This window comes from Alligator mississippiensis, chromosome 1, assembly GCF_030867095.1.
Source record: "Alligator mississippiensis isolate rAllMis1 chromosome 1, rAllMis1, whole genome shotgun sequence".
In the NCBI taxonomy this organism is placed as follows: Eukaryota; Metazoa; Chordata; order Crocodylia; family Alligatoridae; genus Alligator; species Alligator mississippiensis.
Genome location: NC_081824.1, coordinates 344,893,066 through 344,907,449, shown reverse-complemented (window position 1 = coordinate 344,907,449; position 14,384 = coordinate 344,893,066).

Genomic DNA, 14,384 nt, shown 5'->3' with positions numbered 1-14,384 from the left:
TTAAGGCAGTAACCTCAGGTGGTCTCCCAGCTCCCAGAAAGGTACATGAACTAGGTTCAACCACAAAGACTGTTATGACAAAGCCCTTTTTTTAACTTTATGCACCTAAAAGCACTTATCTGCTGTGTAAGTATCAACTCACCTCTCGTCTTGAAGCCAAGCCACTGCACCTTGAATTTAATAGTTATTGGATGGAGAACAGTGATGAAGCTTCTGTCCTGGGTGCCCCTCCCAGGCAGAGCAGTATCCATTTCACAGAGCCCTATACCATCTAGTTAGTCCTCTTGCTTCTGGCCTGGGGGCAGCTTCAAGAGGAAGGCTGTAGAGGAAACTGGATAATGCCTAACCCAGACCAGTGGGAGCCACGCCAGCACAAGCCATGGGTCCCACAAGGCACCAAGCATAAAGGTGCTTTCCCCCACCTTCACTGCACTGAGCACTTGGATACTTCTATCCCTTCACTGCTCTAGGGACATGGGAGGGCTTTTCCCCACCATCCCCTGCTGCACCACAGGCACACAGGCACAGTTGCCCCAGTCCCACCTTCAGCTCCCTGGGTGTGGGCTCCTCTACTTTACTGCACCATACCAGCACCCCATGCTATAGGCTTCCCTGGCACTATGGGCTGTGCCATGCTGCTCCACCCCTCCCCCTGGGGCAGGGCAAGAAGCAGAAGCCAGAGAGAGGGGGAGCCCAGAGTCTCCTGTTGCTGCTGCTGCTGGAGCTTGAGTGATGGATGGGAGGTTGGGCGGGGGGCGGGGCACAAACTAACCCCTCATGGGTCACATATAGCCCAGGAGCCACCAGTTGGACAGCTTTGACCTTACTTGTAACCTGGTGGTTGGCAAACTGTGTTAGTAAGTCTGGGAGCTGTAGATTCAAACACTCCTTGGGTGAGGAGGGTGCCTAAAGTGTAGGTCTTCTGTTGCCTAGATGAGTACTCAAGGCACTAGACTATTGGGTTAAAACACAGGAGGGTCCTCCTTCCCTGGTACGTAATGCCTGCTAGCCATGGCTTTGCCCAGCAAAATTTTAGTACATACACTACCCCATGTAGGTGTGTACAGTCACATACCTGCTCAGGCAGAGTGTAGCTTATGCAGTATGCTTAGTGGCTGTGTGGATGGCATCCATACTGCACGTGGAATAAGACTGCTACCTGTATATACATGCTAAGCACAGCAGTTATGCAGCTGGTAAAGTTCCGTTTGGGCACATAAAGTGAAATAAGTTTCTTCCTTTTAAACATGAAGCACACTAAATGGTAGCAGCATTCTACCTACTAGACAAGGTGTTGACTGAAGCACATGCATGTTAGCCTTGACTAATGACATAGAGACTAGCAAATTGTCCTTTTCTTCCCATTGCCCATGAGTATCCTTGGTTTTTTGATATCCTGAATCATAGGCAGAAATGGATGCTACTGAGGGAGAGCATTGAAACAGATATTCTACAGTGATTTATCCCCTATTCAATATTCTCTTTGGCATCCACCATTATTGGTTTAGAGGAAACACCTCCAACTATTCTGTTCAACAGTCATTAATAGTTTTACCAACCATTAATTTCTCCAGTCCCTTTTTTGACCCTGGCTGCACTATCTGCCTCCACTACCTTCTGTGGCAATGAATTCCATAAATTAACTATGTGTTACTTTATCTTGTTAGGTTTTAAACCTGTTAGCTATAATTTCAGTGGGTGCCCCCTAATATCCTGGAACTTGGTGAACAACACTTCTCTGTTCACTTGGTCCACACCCTTCATGATTTTATAGACCTCCTCAGGCTTCTTTTCCAAAATGAAGAATCCTAGCCTTTTTAGTCTCTCCTGGTATGGTAACTGCTCCAGGACCCTGATCACTGGCTGCTCTTCTCTGTGCCATTCCTAGTTCTACCACATCCTTTTTGAGATATGGGGACAAGAACAGCACAGAGTATTCAAGATGTGGACACCCAGTGCATTTGTGTAGGAGGCTTACCTTTCAGAGCTTGGGTTGAGTCCCAGGCTTGAGATTCTGCTGTTTTGATTGGTGGAGCCCATCCACCAACCAGGAGGCAGCAAGATAAATCAAGTCACGCCCCTTTCCTGAGGGGATGGGGAGAGGAGCTCTCGCGGACCTGATTGTAGACTGCAACACTGTCAGGTCCAGAAGACTTCAGGAGCAGAGCCCTGGAGAGTATAAACGGAGCTGTGTGCCCAGCACCAGGGAGATGCATGGGGGGCAGAGAAGAGAGAAGAGCGGGGCTTAGAAGAGCTGAGGAGAGCTGCTCAGCAGGGCAAAGCAGTAGCCTGGAAGAGCCCCTGAAGACTTCCATCAGCGGGGAGCTGCAGACAGCTCCAGCAGTTAAGCTCTCAGTGTGCAGCACAGCACAAGACATCCGGACCCTAGGAGCTGTGTGAGGCGGCTTGGGTCTGCAACCTTTGGCATGTGGCCAGAGACATGATGCACAAGCTGGTGCACGGAGTAGGACCTTTGGAGCTGCTTGGGTGGCTCAGGTCCTCAACCTCCGCACAAGACTGGGAGCTTGGTACAGGAGGCACTGCACGGAGGGTAAGAGACCCTGGGAGCCGCTTGAGGTGGCTTGGGTCTACAGCAGCTGGTACAGGGAAGCAGCTCAGTGTAGATGATGCAGCACAGAGCGTCCGGGAGCAGATCGAGCCCCAGTGCTGCACAAGGCTGCCCAGGCCTCCACTCCCTAGCACAAGGTGAAGCACCTGCTACACACAGCAGTGCATTTGGTCCTAAGCCAGGCCAGCAGCAGCAGAGTCGGGCGGCAGGAAAGCCCAGTGGGAACAGAACTCGACCTGGAGTACGGGAGGCAACCCTCCGGGACTGTGGAGTAGTAAGTTACCCTGGAGAGAGGGTCCCCACAGGGGAGGGACCCCCAGGGTTGTGAAGGGGCATCACGTGGGCTGCTCCTGAGTGATAGCAGGGGATTAGGAGTCTTAGGGGTCTTCCTCTCCTTTTCTTTCCCCCCACCTCCTTTCCTGTAGTGGTACCTTGGGAGTGGGACCCCTGCCCTGGAGGGCACCCAGGTAGTCTAAGGATCACTTGTTATATGTGTAGACTGTGCCTTACAGTTTATGTGAATAAGTTGAAGTAATAGTTTGTATATTAATAGAGTTATAAAGTTGCCTGATCAATATCCTTTGTTCTGGGTTGTTCTATTGTTCATTTGTATTTCTGAATAATAATTGTGTGTGTGTGTATGATATAGAGCTTATTGTTTTGTAAATTTGTACATACATATAATCTATGTCCTTACCCTTTAATGGTTTTGTTGTAATAATAAATTTGTATATAGTTAAGTAATTGATTGACTGGGCCTAACTCTATGGGGGATGGAGGCAGCCACTGGGCTGTTGTGTTCCTCCACAGCACACTGCCCTGCCAATAATTCCCTCAATTGGAAAGGGGAGTACAAACCTGTGTACACCCAGGCTACATTTGTATAATGGCATTATGAGTTCTCTGCTTTATTTTCAATTCCATTCTTAAAAATGCCCAACATTTTATTGGCTTTTGTGATAACCTCTGCACACTGAGCTGGTGCTTTTAGAGAGCTGTCAACAACGACTCTGAGGTCTCTTTCTTGAGCTATAACAGCTAGTGCAGAGCCCGGTATTGTGTATGTATAGCTGAGATTAGTTTTCCCTTGGTAAATTACCTTGCATTTGCCAACACTGAAGTTCATCTGCAATTTTTGTGCCCACTCCCTTAGCTTGGTGAGATCTTTCTGCAGCTTGGGACTGATGGCCCAGGGTAGTAAAATTGTTTGATACCCCTCTACCAGTGTACAACTAACACTCATCCTGTATATATTGATTCTACTATCATACCTCCCATTCCTGAGAAATCTCATTGAGAAACTAGCCAAGGGCTTCTAATAGAAGCTGGGTCTAGGTATGGCACAATTAGGATTCGGGCCATGATATGGGATAGAAACAGATTTAGTATCACACATGGACAATCTTCCCCTGTCAGATTCATTCTTATCTTTCTGGATCTCTCTGCAGCATTTTGACACTGCGAGCTCTGAGATACAGGGTTGTCCCCTGCTGAAAGAGGTCCCCAGGAATCCACTAAAATGGCTTGAGTCCTTCCTGCTGAGATGCACCTAAAGAAAAGTGGTGGGAAATTGTATCTTTGTTACTAGACCCCCTCATTTATTCCCCTGTTAGTCTTATTACTACATACAGCCACTAGATGAGCTGGAAAGGCAACATGGACTGAAGTGTCAACAAGATGTAGCTAACAAGCAATTCTACTCCTCTTTTACGACGCATCACTTCCACCAAGTTAGCCCTGTATTTTGATGAAAACAGTTTATGGATGAAGAATTGGTTGAAGGTGTACCCATGCTTAGGTTATGTTGGTGGGTGGAGGTGAGCACACTGAAGAGTTTACAGACATAGTTTCCTGCAGAGGAAGGTTAGTCTGTAGTTTAGGAGTGGTCCTACATTTTTCCATGATACTAAACTCTCAGAGCATTTGCAAGTAACACTTTTTACCACCTCTAGTTGCCAGAAAACTCTATTGATATCCTAGCACAGTTTCTCAACCTGTGGTACGCGTACCCCTGGGGGTATGCGAGACACAGGCAGAGGGTACGTGGGTACCCCAACACTCTCTCTCTCTCACCCCCTTTTCCTCTCTCTCTCACCCCTTCCACCTCTCAAAACTATGGCAAAAAATTTGGTGTGCAGCACTTTAAATTCCCCAGTAATAATTTGGGGTTCAGCCCTCCTAGCTTTGGTCAACATCACCTCTAGCCCAGGTACATACTTGAGTTGTGCACCCCTGGTGTAAAAGGTGGCAACCCCACCCACACCAGATCAGGCATCTGTCATATCACAGCCTTATATACACAGCCCTTCTTCCAACATATGGCACACATCAGTCTGTAAATATAAAATCCCCTGGAAAATTGAGTGTTGGGGTACTTATTAAAATTTTCAGAAGTTAGGGGGTACTTGCTACTTAAAAGGTTGAGAAACACTGTCCTAGCACATGATGACCAGTTATACGCATCTTTCTCATTTCCCGTCTAGACTACAGCAATGCGGTATATATGGGCATGAAGCCATAAAACCTTAGGACATGTTAGTCAGTATAGAATGATGCAGCTTATTTCTTCAATAACATAGACAATTGCAAACACATCAAACTTCAGCTGTCTACACTGGCTTTCCACAAGGTATTGGATCAAGTTCAAATTCCTTATCTTCAAGGCACTCAATGATATTGGCCCAAAATACCTAAAGGATCACATAAGATCTGGAATAAAGATTGTGGTCAGTAACTCAACTCCTCAGGTACAATGGAGCCTTCAGCCTTAGAGTTCATCAATGCAGAAGACAACTTTCCCATGGCACTGGTCTGAAATTGTAGAATGAACTTACTTCTGCAAGCCTGAAGGACAAGCATGAACCTCACCACCTCCTGCTTCTCAGACAAGGTATGCTTGTTACACCTGGCTTTCTTGAACACAAATGTATAGCAGCATTTACAGACAAAACAAAATGAAAACCATACCGAAACAAAACACTACACTATGCCCACAGTTTACTCCCTCCAGAGAGGATGTGAGAGAGAATGACCCACCCATGACAGATCTTAGTCATATGGCATAACACACTGCTGGAAGGCACTCATATACTACAGTGGTGAATATGGCATAAGAACCTATATAATATCGAATGCCATGAGTCGGTGTGCCCTTGTTGCCAAGAAAGCTAGCAGTATACTGGGCTGCACTAGGAGGAGTGTTGCCGTAAGATCAAGGAAACTGATTATTCCCCTCTATTTGGTACTTGTGAGGCCATATCTGGAGTACTGTGTCCAGTTTTGGGTCCCACACTACAGAAAGGATGTAAAGAAGTGGAGAGTCATGGAAGGCAATGAAAATGGTTAGAGGGCTGGGGCACATGAGGCACACATCTGAAAAGAGGCTGAGAGAACTGAGCTTATTTAGACTGGTGAAGAGAAGACTGGTGGGTGGGTGGAAATTTAATAACAGCCTTCAACTACCTGAAGGGTGATTACAAAAAGGGATGGAGCTAACCTACCTGAAGGGTGGTTACAAAGAGATTCATAGATTCATAGATTGTAGAGTCAGAAGGGACCACAATGGATCATCGTGTCCGACCCCCTGCCCCTGGCAGGAAAGAGGACCAAAGTCAGATGACCCCAGCCAGGTGACTATCTAGCCTCCTCTTGAAGACCTCCAAGCTAGGTGATAGCACCACCTCTCTTGGAAGCCCATTCCAGATCCTGGCCACCCTTACTGTGAAAAATTTCTTCCTAATATCTAACCTAAATCCACTCTCGACTAGTTTACACCCGTTATTCCTAGTCACTCCTTGGGGCACCTTAGTAAACAGCGCTTCCCCTATTCCCCGTTGACCTCCCCTAATAAATGTATAGGTGGCCACAAGATCTCCCCTCAGCTGTCTCTTGTGAAGGCTGAAGAGATTCAGCTCTCTCAACCTCCCATAGGGGAGGTTCACGTAGGGTCTATAGCGAAGACCACTAATCATGCAAGTGGCCCTCCTCTGGACCCTCTCGAGATTCCCTGCATCCCTCTTGAAGTGCGGCGCCCAAAACTGGACACAGTACTCCAACTGCAGCCTGACCAGTGCTGCATAGAGGGAGAGCATCATCTCCTTTGATCTATTAGTCATGCACCTGCTAATGCACGACAAGGTGCGATTGGCCTTGTTGATGGCCTCATTACACTGCCGGCTCATGTTCAATTATGACTCCACGATCTGTCTCTGCCTCCGAACTGCTGAGAAGGACACTCCCCAACCTGTAGGTGTGCTGGGGGTTCCTCCTTCCCAGGTGGAGTACCTTACATTTATCTTTATTAAATTGCATCCTATTTCTCTCTGCCCATTGATCCAACCTGTCCAGGTCGGCCTGAAACTGATCCCTGCCCTCCGGTGTACTAACTTTGCCCCATAACTTGGTATCATCAGCGAACTTGGAGAGGGTGCTGTCCGCACCCTTGTCCAAATTGCTGATGAAGATATTAAATAATATCAGTCCAAGGACTGAACCCTGCAGGACTCCACTGCCCACGTCCCTCCAGGCTGAGAAGGAACCATCCACCACCATTCTATGGGAGCAGTCCCTAAGTCAGTTGGCCACCCACCTGACCATGTAGGTGTCCACTCCACAGTCTCCTAGCTTCCCAATGAGGATAGGGTGCGAAACTGTGTTGAAGGCCTTCCTAAAGTCCAGGAAGATGACATCAGCCTCGGCTCCCGCGTTCAGGCAGTGTGTGACCTGGTCATAGAAGAGGGATGGAGCTAGACTGTTCTCAGTTGTGGCAGATAACAGATCAAGGATCATTGATCTCAAATGGCAACAAGAGAAGCTTAGGTTAGATATTAGGAATAACTTTCACACTAGGAAAGTAATAAAGCACTGGATCAGGCTGCCCAGAGAGATTGTGGACTCTGTCCTTGTAGGCTTTTAAGACCTGGCTAGACAAAGCTTTGGCTGGGATGAGGTGGTTGGGAATGGTCCTGCTTTGAGCAGGGGGTTGGACTAAATGACCTCCTAATGTGCCTTCCAACCCTAATTTTTCTATGAATAGAGCAGAAGAGCACATATAGTCATCATATTGGCAGATTGTGTTTGTTGACTGTAGAATGTTATAGTTCTGCTTCTTGTTGTATTCTCTATCATGAACCTGACTTAAATATGCTTGAAAGTCATAGTTCCATAGGACATGTGTTTTCTTAAGTCAAGTAGTTTAATATTCTATCAGAGGTCCTCTCAAGGACCTCTGCTAATTTATAAATGTACCCCAATCCTGCACTGATCTGGTTTCCCCTCCAGAAATGGTCATGACTGACATTAGGAGCTGTCAATAGTATTCCAAAGCTAGCTAGACAAAGCGAATCCAAAGGCCAGAGTGCAGAAGACTGGTGCTTTGGCTGGTGGAAATCACTTAATTCCACAGTCAGTGGGATTATAATAATGAGAATCTGACCTGAGGTGTGCTAGTCCTCAAGTATCCCCAGTCTTTCTGGACCAGGGCTTAGGTATTTAAGTCAGTAGCTTACTGTAACAGATGGAATATGGCAGCTCCTATGAGTAATTGTGTTTTGGGCATAGATGTATGTTAAAGATTCATTAATGCACTGGTCTCTGATGTGGCAGCTGGAAAAGACAAGGAGCTTCCTGTAGGTAAGGGGCTGCTTGTCAGTGTTATCCTAGCTACATGCAGGAGAAGCAGCACCTTCACATGCTCCTGAACTGAGATTCTAATGTCAAAGGCAAAGCCATTCCATAACACCCCATTAAGGACTACCTTGCAGATCCACCAACTTGTCAAGAGGCCTTGAAAGCCATTAAGCAGATGAAGACTAACAAAGCAGGTGATCATGATAGAATACCAGATGAAATTTATAAGCAAGGTAGAAAAAGTTACCTAAAAAAAGTTAACTACACAATAATATTTAAATCTGTAAACATGAACACACTCCAATTGAATTGAGAGATGACAGAGTCATTACCATATTAAAGAAAAGAGATAGACTAGATTGCATCAATTATCATGGTATTGCACTCCTGTCCATAGCTGAGAAGATCCTTGCCTGCCTTCTGAATAGAGTTGGTGTGGTTTCAGACCACCCAGAGGTACAATAGATATGATCTGTGTTGCTAGACAGCTGTAGGAGAAGTGCCATGAACAACACCAAGATCTTTACATGACTCATTTACCTGACTAGGGCTTTTGATTCGATCAAAAGAGAGGCTCTATGGAATATCCTGAAGAGATTTGGATGCCTGCCAGAATTCGTTACCTTTGTCAGACTTTTTCACAATTGATGACACAACAGCAACCATCCTGAGCAATGGCTTAGAAAAAAGAAGTGACTTGTCCTAAGCAATAGCTTGGAACTGGGGTCAAGCAAGGATGCGTGACTGCACCAACACCTTTTTCCACCTGTATTGCAATTATTCTGCATCTCGTTGCTGACAGATTTCCATCTGGAGTTAGCACCCAGTATCGCATAGATGGGATTCTCTTTAACATCAACTGGTTATATTCTAAATCCAAGATAACCAACACATATATTGCTGATCTTCAATACGTGGATGATTGTTGTGCGTTCCCTCTTAGCTGAAGAGCTCCATGTCACCCTTGATTGCTTCTGTGAAGCATGTGAAATCCTTGGACTTACTCTTAAGTTCATGATACCCAAAATACTTTACCAACCCACTTCAAACCAGCCAGCTGCTCCTCCACATACAGTGGAGTCGCATCATACGTGCATTTAACTTACGCAAATTCAACTATACGTGGGGTGGGAGGAGGGGTGGGGACTTGAGTTTGCACGCGGCACTGCTGCTTACCTGAAGGCCCATTATGGTGGTGACAGCCACTGCCTCCAAAACCTCCCACTGTCACCATGGAGCCGTGCCCGGAGCTGTGTGGCAGGCTGCCAGGTGGCAGCGGCAGCGTGGTGGTGGCTGGGCGGCACGCAGCTATCCCCACCACCACCCCACGGTGCGCCGCTGCCACCGGCCGCACAGCTCTAAGCATGGCTCCACGGCAGCAGCAGGAGGTTTTGGAGGCAGAGGCAGTCACTGCTGGCACGGTAATTTTGACTATACGCGATTTTCGTCTTACGCACTGACTTGAGAACCTAACCCCCGCGTAAGATGCGACTCCACTGTATTACAATTTGAAGGCAATCCTTGGAGAATTTGAGTATTTCCCCTACATGGGCAGCCACCTTTCTCAAAAAGTAAACAAAGACAATAATATTCAGTACTGAATAAAATCTGCCAGTGCTGCCTTTGGACATCTCCACAATTATGTTTTTGATGATCATGACATCAGGACCCAAACCAAACTTGTCATCTATGAGGCTGTTGTCATCCCTACCCTGCTGTATGGATGTTGTAACAGGGAGCCTAGGGCTCCTGTTACGCAGACAGAAGGAAACAACTGATTGGAGAACCTCAGATAAGGGAGACTGTTCACTAGGAGCTTCAACCAGCAGGTCCCCAGGATTTGCAAGTTGTAAGTGTTTATTGCTGAGCTAACTTTTCAAGAATACAGCAGAGACCTGCATGAGAAGCAGGGCACAGATGCAGCAGCTAGACAACAGCAGTAAGCTGTCACGGAGTTAAGCCAGCAAGCCCACCTAAAGAACACCTGTGGTCAACCCAAGGAAGCCATCTGACCAGACAGGGGCAGTGCCTGGAGACACATGAATCCAGGGCAGACAGTATGGCTCTGTAGACTGCCAAGGAAGGAGCTCCGGATCAAGATGGCTATGGTTTGACCTACTGACTGAGGCCCTGCAGCAATGGGGACTGTGAGTAAGGGGCTGAAGGCTTACAAAGACCTGAACCCCAGAATAAGAACTGTTTTGGTTATGGTATCAGCGTGCTTAGAGTTTTCATTATAGCCTGTTGGTTTATTCTTTTATTGTGGTTATAACCAGTGGACTGGATATGGACTGATAGGGCAGGTTTGGAGTTCCCAAAATGCCAGGGAGGCATGAGACTTGAGATGGGTGGGGGGCAGGGGTGGCACAGGCACGGTTGATAGCCCAGGGGTCACAGGTTTGAGCCCATAGCAGAAGTACTCACAGTGCGGCCTGTCAGATTCCAACAAATCTGTGAATTCTGCTAAATACCTTGTCACAAGGACGTAAAAAAGGAAAGGAAAGGACTGATGGTCTAGAGTTGGGCAAAAGTAAAGATTCAAGGACAACTTGAAGGCCAATCTGAAGAAATGTGATATTAACATAAATATCAGGGAGATTCAAGCATTGAATTGTCCCCAGTGGTGCCCTGATGTGTGATAAGGCATTGGTCACTTTGAGCAAACTTACCTCACTATGGAGGCAGGTAGACAAGAGAGACGTTTGAAAGAGCTGTGACTCAGCATCACCAGGATCTGCTCCTTGTTTCTGTAACTATTTGTCATATCTACATTGAACATCTGGATCTCAGAATAATTGCCTATGAACTCACCTTTGACTTTCCTATATACAGGAAGACTGTTATCCTCATATTAAGGGACTGCAGCCATAGCTGACCTTATCTTGTCTACCTAAATAATGTTTCACATAGAAGATGGAAATGTAATTTGCCTTTACTATAGCTCCTACCCATAGGTCTGATCCAGAGTCATAGGAAGTACTTCACAAGAATATGGAAACAGAAACTTGTACCCTCTATTCAATCATGAAAACTAATTTTCCAGTACTTTTTGAGGGGTCTGAAGGGCTCTAAGAATGAATCCTGAAGCTACAGTGGCCTAGTGCCCAGTTTCATTGTCAAGATTAACTTCTCCTACAGTAAATTATGGTTGCACTTTCTCAAACTGGGGAGTCACTCCGTAGTAAGGGGATAAATGCAAGTGCTATTTCTGGCCAGAGCAAGAAGCAGACCTTGCTTTTTTGCTTATATCACTAAACTTTTTCTCCATGGTAACAGGAGGCAAAGGAGCACTGAAGCCATGGAGTGCACATGGATGCATTATTATTAGTTCTCACACTTCTCCATCTTTGTAAATTTCACAAGTTAATTTGATATTTACATGAGGAGTGAGCAAAGATGGTACAAAAATACTCAAAAGCAAAACTGTGTGCTTCAAGAAAAAATGGCATGTTCCTATCTGTCACAGTTCTATTTAGAACAAAGACCACAGGTCAGAAAGAAATACTTTATATGACAAAAAGATAAAGTAGGCAATCAGAGATGTGAACAATAGTTTAACAACTTTACTTTCCTAGGAACAATGCTGTTCACCAATGCAATGCAAAATGAATTGTACTGATACATCCACTACCTATGATCTGCAATGTTACATAATAACTCATGACTAAAGATGGGGCTAAATTCAGTTCAGACCCCACCAGTATAGACTATGAAGAAGAGCTCTTCACAGTGGAAAGTAAATGTCACTACCTTGCTATGTCTTTGCAGTAAAGCTTAAGTTACAGTGATGATGAGGTGGCAGGAAATGTCACTATCTATTGCTTTCAGGTTTACCAGATTCATGCCGGTTACAGCTGAATTTTATGTAGCTGATGCAAACCCATAGGTGGAAACATGATTTTGTAAAGGGGGACACAGGAGCAGCCAATAATGCTGCAGGGTGGCTACCCCATCTGCACCCAGCTTCTTTCACCATGGGGCAGGCCTACCCCACAGCAGGAGCACCAGAGCGGGCTTTTTTAAGTCCCACAGTCAGGTAAGAATCTTCCCTTTTCCTCTCAGTCTCCACTCCTCTTTCCCCTCTGTGCTCAGCAACATATCCACTCGTCTTCCACCTCCACTGCTCACTACTGACACTGTCCCTGACTGCCCTGGGGGGCCCACTTCTGCCCTACTCCAGCAAGGCTGTGTGGAGAGTCAGAATCAGCTATGGACAGCTGTAGTGGCTGTGGTAGCAACTGGCAGGTGGGTCCCCTTCCACGGCACCTGCTCCTGGGCTAGCAGGTTACTCCTAGGGGGAATGGAGAGGGAGGAACCTACCCACTGCTTTACTTGGGAGAGCCTGGCAGGTCACAGGCCCCAACTGGAGCAGGGCAGGAGCAGCTATGGAGCCCCTTGAGCCCCTGGTCAGCAGGGACAGCTGGGAGAGGGACCATGGCAGTGGCAGGCATGGGAGGGGGAATGAGAGAAAATGGAACATACCTCAGATGGGAAAGGTGGGGGGAATTCTTGCTTTCTTTGGGGATTTAACTAACAAGTCCCTGACAGCTGCTCCTGTGATGTCGACTGAAAGTGGGGTACACCCCACCATTGTGCCCCCTTGGAAGCCTCCTGTACAAAACTATCCCATGCCACCAAACTTGACTAAATTCCAGCATATGTATTAGAGTTGTATGAGATATTCTTCACTAATATGAAACAATTAGGAAGTAGATTGGCCCAAATGAGGTGATACACCACAGGACTGAAGGGACAATTTAATGAATTAGAGCAAAAGATTCAATACAAGCTAATGAAGCTAGGTAAAGTTTTGTTTGTTTTGGTTGGGTTTTTTTTTAAATATGTACATCTGAGTCAGGTCTATAAGGCTCTTATATTTGAATGTCAAGGGAAACTTGAGAAGGTATCATATTCCTAAACAGAGAGCATATACATTGAGCATTCTTTCCTCCTTAGCTCAGTACTTTGTTCAATGACGATGTCCCAGGATAAATCCTACTGATGTAAAAAGATAAGGTCAACACTTAGCAACTGACAAGCTGGTTTTCAGAAGTGACTATTTTCCATTCCTGTGCCTAAATGAAAAAGTTTAGATTTTCTTAAGCTATCCACATCCAGGAGCTCCACTAAATAAAATAGGAACTGCTAAGTGTTTAAACAATGCATCCAAAATGGGCTTTGGACCAGGCCCTTGAAGTCCTTGAGAATCTTCTGTGCTATTTAGAAATATCTATAGATAGCTGTAGTAGTCATCTACATTAACATTCATTTCGTGTCTATCATACCAACATAATGATAGCATCAGAGAAACTGCAGCTTGCAAGTAATCTACTTGAAACAGCAATGAGTATGCTTCCTTTATGGGTCCCATGAAGAAGGCTAAGGGCCAGATTCCATTCTACCCATTAGGCACTTACAAACTTATGAACGTTGGTGCAATCCTATTCCGTCTTCTCAAATCTCTGAAAAATAGTTTGTGCAAAAAAAGTGAATGAGTCCCCTTTTTCCTTCTCTCCTCTGCTTTTTTTGTGGCAGTCTTGATGATCAGACGACAGTGTATTAAAAAAGTAGACACATTAATCGATTTTAGGGGTCTTAATAGGATGGAATAGAATTGTACTTAGGCACCCAAGTCCACTCTGAGACCTAAAATATAAAATACAATCTGTCCCTAAGTGACTTGTAGATTTCATAGACATTAGGGCTGGAAGAGACCTTGTGAGATCATCGGGTCCAGCCAAGGGGTCAGGAAGTCAGCTAAGGTCAGATCACCCTAGCAAGATAAGCATCCAAGTGTTTCATAAAGGTATCCAGAGTATCCACTTCTGGGGGGAGTCTATTCCAGACTCTGGAGACTCAGGTGGTAAAGAAGTTTTTCCTTATGTCTAGTCTAAAATGGTCTTCCAGAAGTTTGTGACCATTAAGCTGTGTCTTCCCTTGGGGTGCCCTGGTGAACAGATGTTCTCTCAGTTCCTGATGCAAATCCCTTATATACTTATAGGCTACCACCAAGTCACCCCTAAGCCTTCACTTCTCCAGGCTGAAGTCCCATTTCTCTCAGCCTCTCCTCATAAATCCTGTTCTCTTGACTTCTAATCATGCACGTGGCTCTCTTATGGACTCTCTCAAGCTTCTCCACATCCTTTCTAAATTGTGGAGCCCAGAACTGGATACAGTACTCCAGCTG